Below are 6,671 nucleotides of genomic sequence, written 5' to 3'. Positions count from 1 at the left end.
ATTCAGGAACAGCATTATGGGGTATAGGAGAAGTTAGCTCTGTCAATTTAAGTGGACAATGGATGCAATGGGAACATGAAGGGAAGGAGGGCAGAATAAGACTTTTTCTCCTTGCCAGACTGCTTACTGCTCTTTAGAGGAGAGACATTTTATCTCAAATGGGAGTCACTTTACAAACATATTTTTTTCTAGGGCCTATTCAGAGGCTGACAACTGCCCAGAAAATTAGGGGACAAATTAGCAGCTTATATGGGTTGAACAATGGCCCCTTACCAAAGCTTGGTTGCACTGGAATTATTACAGAACAACTACAGATGGGATGCACTTCCACTAGTCCCTTACCATTCAACCATATTCACTATCAAGAAATCAGGAAATTGGAGGATGTGGAGAGATTTAAGGAAAGTTAATTCAGCAATGAAGCCATGGGTCCTTAACTACCAGGTTCAAGGAATGACCTTTATTGATAATAGTTTAAAAGATTTTATACCATTCCTCTGCATCCCTCAGATTATAACTATCTTGCATTCTCCTAGCCATCTATTAAATTACATGAATTCCATTGCAAAGTCCTCCCTCAAGGTATGGAAATTAGCTTCACGATGTAGCAGAATAAGTTAGGAGAGCTTTGCAGTGATTTAAGGATATGTATAAACATGCATGCATATCATACATTATATGGATGACATCTTTTTTTGTACACCCTAATGTCAATATTCTGACACAAGCTCTTTCCCACTTGGAAATAAGTTTGAAGAGATGGGGAGTTACAATAGTGCCTGAGAAAGTACAAAAACATGTTCCTTATACTTATTTAGAATATATTTTTGGACAATTTAAATATAAGACCACAAAAAGGTAAGAATTGGGAGACAGTCCTTAAAGACATTGAATGACTTGCAAAACTACTGATTGATATAAATTGGATATGGCCAACATGGGATTCCCAAGTATGAATTAACACATTTATTCAATATATTCAAAAGAAATCCTGACCTCACTTCCCCCACATAGCTATCTGCCTAGGCAAAGAAACAACTACAGAAGGTGAAAATGAAATTCAACAGGTTTGAATTTATAAGGGGAATCCTCACCAACCATATGAAATTTCTATGATTGTCATTCGTATTTATGCCATGGGCATCATTCACTAGGAAGATGACTTCACTAAATAGTTCAGTTCCCACCCCCACCCCCCATTCACCCAGTAAAGTCATAACTCTTTCCCCTGACTTTGTGGCTTTATTGATACTCACTCTTCATTTACTATAGCTACTGAACATACTGGAAAAGTAGTTTAAAATGTTATAGATCATCTCCTTGTTGCTTTTGCATTAGTGGGCTGCAGATGGGTGCTTAGAACTGATATATTCCTCCTACATTAGTAAAACTTTAAAAGTTATGCTTACACTATCATATCACCCATGTCACAGGGATTCTTTATAATCCTACAGGACAAGCTCTTGTTGAATGACAACACAGAGATACATTCAATGCCTTCTCCTTCCCCAACTGTTATTTTTATAGAATTGGGTTTATTATTTTATTCTTTTTAAAGGATATATCTCATTATCTAATGGGTTTAACTATGTTATTGAATGGTGGTTAATTATTTTTTAAATTTTTTTTCTCAAATCTATCAGATTTTGGAAGTCTTTTTTGCATTTTTCTATACATTCTTTGCAGGTACGTAGCCATTGAGAGGCTTTTTAAAAAAAAATTCAGTGTTCTCATCTAAAGATGAACCCTACTCTTCCCTATTCCCATAGTAAATTTCTATGGTTGGGTTCTTTCTTTTTTGGCATCTGTTCATTTTTTTTAATGGAAAAAATAGGTGTTGCTCTTACCTAGAACCCCAAACCAAAAGCATCGCTCTCCCGCCCCCAGCAAATGTCTGCAGCCAACAGTCTTCCTGCTCCTCTGGAGAGCTTGGAATTTTATACCCTACTCTTGCATCTTCCCAGAATATCCTCCATCTGCTACTATTTTTAGGGAATATAGTCTTAGGGAAAAAGCCAGAGAGAAGCAACTAGAATCACTCAGAGTAGCAGTCAGTGAAGTGAGTGAAGCTGGATTTGAATTTAGAGAATGTCCAGTCCAACATCAGTGGCACTTTATGCATGAGGCCATCTGGCTGCAGTGAAGCTTGATTCCTCCCCAAAGAGATGCCTCTTTTAGATGACTGTCACTTGGGACACACATGTATTGGTATATAAAAAAGGACATTATTTGGATCCGCATGATTTGGATAGACAACCTGGATAGAAGGCATTTTATGAAAGAGATTTTATCTTGAGTTCTGTAACTTAAGCTGCCCTCTTGCTTGGTATTGTGAATTCCAGCACATTTTTGGAGAACCACTCAGTTTTCTCTGAGAGATTAATCACCTGGCCAACTGAGCCTGGCCTTAGAAGCCTGGTTGGATAAGCAAGGGTCCAAATGCAAATAGATGCACCTCCTTGGCCAGCCTTTTGAGGCTGCTTCACATTCTGCTTCATTTTAATGATATTAGCAAGGTGAAATTAGACTGTTAAATATTTGGCTAAGTGGATTATGCTTTTGAATATCCCAATCCTGCTTTCTTGGTGTGAAATTGCTCCTTGCCAGGGAAAAAAGTTCCTGAAAACAGCACAGATCATAAACAAATAGTGTTAGTGAGATGGTTGCAGGCCATATTGTTTAGCTCCCCTTTGTGCAGTGAAAAAAAGCCTTAGAGCATACTAGTTAGTCACCCATCTGGGACTTCAGTTCTCCTGTCTCACACTGGAGGGATATGGCTTTCCCTCGTCAGTTTTTCCTCCCTGTGGCTGCTGTTTCTTGCAAATACTAATCGGACACTTTTTGTGTTTCCCTCATGAAATTATTCTTATTCTTTGACTCAGTAAAAGAAACCAAAAGAAAAACAGATAAAAAAAGAACAAAAGATAAAAAACAAGAGAAGAAAGAGAGACAAGAAGACAAAGATAAAAAGAATAGTATATTGGCATTATTTACTAGGTAAGTTCTTTCTATATTTATAACAAAAATTCTTATTGAATAAAACGCATTTCTACCTACTTGGCCCTTGTAAGCCTTAACCACTTTTTTTTTTCTTTTTTGTCTTACATTCCCTTTTACTATTACAGTCCCTCTTAATCCTAAAGTGATTGATAGGTGTTCATGCTTTCTGTCTCTCTTTATCTCCTTCCATGCCTCTTTCTGCCTTCCTTCCTCCCTCACCCTGTTTCCATAGGCCCCCTATCTCCTTCCCTTCCTTCCTTTGCCTCTGTTTTTCTCTCTCTCCCAGTCTCTCTCCCACCCCTCAACTCCTAATCCCCATCTCCTACTCTTATACAACACAAACATTTTAACCTATTAGTTTACTCTTAGCTTGTTTTTCCTAAATCTAGTCAGTGTCTTAGCTATAAAGTCTATATATATATATAGCTTGATTATATTTTACATAGAGCTCAGAATATGCAGTAAATAAACCTTATAAACTTACTCTGAATTACAGATTATTCCAGTGCCATAAGAAGAATCAAAAGAAGTATATAATCACAGATGTAAAAAGGTATTATTTTATTTATGACACATTAGTAAAAAATTTAGAATTTATTAGAATGCTGTAGTTTTTAGGCCAGGAAGCTTCCCATGGATTTGTGGGATAAGACAATAAGACATTCCTCTTTATGGAATTCAGCTATTTCTCAGATCTCTGAGGAGATAATGTTCCCAGAGGTGCTTTGTTTCTTGGAGTTGATGTCAATCTTCAGACAAAAAATAAGAGTAACAGGATGATACCAGTTCCACATAATGAACATATACAAGACACAGAAACACCCATAACCCCTGGCATACACCCCAATTCCCCCAACTCCCCACATACTCACACATTGCCCACACACAATCCTGGAAAAGCTATCCTGTTTCTACTACGCCCCCCTCAAAAACATGCAATGTGAAAGACTTGTGTCATCCTAAGCTGTGTTTTTGTCCTCTATTGCAAATTGTAAATTTTTGACGAATTGTTTTATATAAGTATCATTCAGCATCATGTTACAAAATCTTTTCTTCTTTTCCTCTTTAATTTCTTCTCTCAAACAGGAAGGAAACTAGAGAAAATGCTCAAACAAACAAAGCACAGAAAAGCTGTTTTTGTAGAGGGATGTTCAAATGTTGGAGAAATTAAAGCAAATGTCAGAAATTATACCCATAGTTGTCATCTTAAATGTAATGTGAAAATTGAAACATTCTAACCAGTCAGTAACCATTTCTTAAAGCCCACCTATGTGCTAATACACTATGCTCAGTGCTGAAAGTGGAAAGAAGCCAGAGTAGCCAGGAGAGGCAGAGATAGTAGGGAGAGAACTCTAGAAAGAGCTACATTAAAAAGGTTCCAAGCAAATGGCAGCAATGTTTCATTCAGCCATACTGCAATAATTCAGGCAAGACTTGACAGCTGGCACCAGGGTGGTGGGCGGGGTCAGAGGAGAGAAGGGGGCATATGTCAGAAATGTTGCAAAGATGGAATCTCCAGGTGTAAGCAACAGATGGGTTGTGCAAGTGAGAGAGGAGGAGAATTTGAAGATGACATCTAGAGTGTGAGCCAGGGAGACCAGGAGGATGGTGGTCCCCTGGACTGGAGCAGGTGAGTTTGGAAGGGAGCCATTGTGATTTTTCCATTATGTTAATAAACAATTATTAAATTAGGAGTGTGGTCCTTTTCGTTTGTGTGCTTTCCTATTTCCTCATTTAAGTCGCAGTCTCTGTGGAACATTCAGCCCAACACAAGGGAGACAGATCAAATTGGCCAACTATCCAGGTACCTGCTCCTCCACTTTGAGCAGGACCCATCTAACTAGGAGATGTTAACTCTCTTGCACAGTATAAACAGAATGTAAGCCAGGTGAATTCCAGCCCTAAAGCAGTAAGTCCATGCCCTAAACACCTCAACTGAAGTCTAGGGAAACCAGCTAATGAAGGAGAAAAGCAACCAGGATAGTTCATTTCTCAGACTCCCTTCTGTTTAGAGATGACTCACCCACCCACTTTTGGAAATAATTCTTTGGGAACTCTGGACCAGATTGTAGGCTAGATCAATTTATTTTCAGGAATTGCTAAAATGAACCCATCCTGTATTTTTTTAAATCAACTATAATATTCTCTCTCTTACCTTCCCTAGAGGGAGAACTGCAACTTGAATCTTATAAGGTTTTATTGCCGTCTTTTTTTTTCCCCTTCTAGCAGGTTTTTGGAAGACTGCTTCTTTGTCAGACTTTAAAAGTAGCCAAGCTTTTTCTGTTCCTTTATCTTTTAAATTAGTACAAACAGGTTACAAGTAAGTCCAACAAGAAGTAAAATTAACTTTTCTTTTATGCGACTTTTCTTTTTATTTTTCTTTTCTGCTAAGGACCTTTGCAACATTGAAACAATCAATTGCCAAATTGTATAATCATTGTTCTTAAAACATAACAGAACTTCTTAAAACAAAAAGACAGTCAGTCAAATCACAAACACAGACAGGACACACACAACATTTATGACATGCAAACTAGGGACTAATTCCTAAAGTCTCAGGAGTGCCATGAGGGGAGTTTTCAAGTCAACAATTTCTCCCTCTCAGAAACTCAAATTGAACCTTTTAAAATAGGCTTCCAAATTGCAGTTTGGTGCATTCTCTGCTTTCAAAGAGATTACGCAGATGAAAAAAAAAAATACCCCAAAAGCAATTATGTGACCAAAGGCACCCAGACCAGTAGTGTTTAAAAAATAAATAAATCAATAACACACTCAGAGCTGTGCTTAGAAACACACATATTTACCGTCCAAAGACACCCCGAACTAAGTCATGTTCAGAGAACACCCAGATTTATGCCACAAGGCAACCCTTTGGCACTTCCCAGAGTTGTATGGCTCATCAGTCCAACATTTTTCGGGGACCCAGATTTGCTAGAAATCAGACCCAACAGAAAACTTTCCCTGCAGGAATTTCAAAACAATTGCTCCACTGTGGCCCAAACAATGGTGTTCATGGTGAGCTCTTCTTGAAACTGAAACTGCTTTTTCTGTGGGATTCTGGATGAAACCAGATGGCTGGCCTTCCTAAAAGAGCCCAGACCCAGCCTCTTCAAGGCTTCCAGCAGAGACCTGTCCTATAATCTCTAATCTTGCTCTCAGATCTCATCTCTTGTGCAGGCCTCCAGCAATGTAATACCAGAGAAACTGAGGTAAAACAAATGTTAGAGGTTTTTAATATTTTAAGACTGGAGAATTGGAACAGGGGTAGCCAGCCAGCTGGATAAGATTTTTGTCTCTAAGCATCCAGCAAGGATTAAGTAATTCCAGAGACTTTTATAAAGCTCCAACAATCAAGGAAACAAAGACAGGGAGGTGGGCAGAACACCCAGTGAGTGGAAATTCCAGGAAAGACTATGACTTGTTTTTTATCATATTTTTAATTGACAAAACATCTGCATGGGTAAAATTTCAAGTGACCCTTGCAAAAATATGCTGTTCCTTCCCTCCACACCCTTCCTTAAATGAAAAAAATTAAAAATTAAAAATGCCACAACACCCCTACATATTGATAGAAGTCTGGCTTTTAATCCAGTGTATTTCTGGGTTTTGTTTTATGGGAGAATTCATGTCATTCACATTCAGAGTTCAAATGACTGATTCTGTATTTCCCC

General features: G+C 38.2%; 1 long non-coding RNA gene across 1 annotated transcript; it reads left to right on the top strand.

The window, feature by feature from the left end:
- The first annotated feature begins 1,735 nt into the window (after positions 1-1,735).
- LOC141559501 (uncharacterized) lies at positions 1,736-4,692 on the top strand. The gene is made up of 3 exons (XR_012487446.1): positions 1,736-2,997; positions 3,497-3,553; positions 4,087-4,692. It is a non-coding gene; the product is annotated as an uncharacterized LOC141559501 (long non-coding RNA).
- Positions 4,693-6,671: the final 1,979 nt, after the last annotated feature.

The sequence above is a fragment of the Sminthopsis crassicaudata genome, chromosome 3 (assembly GCF_048593235.1).
Source record: "Sminthopsis crassicaudata isolate SCR6 chromosome 3, ASM4859323v1, whole genome shotgun sequence".
NCBI lineage: Eukaryota > Metazoa > Chordata > Mammalia > Dasyuromorphia > Dasyuridae > Sminthopsis > Sminthopsis crassicaudata.
The sequence above is the reverse complement of the archived record's forward strand: the minus strand, read 5'-3'. Positions and strand labels throughout refer to the sequence as shown.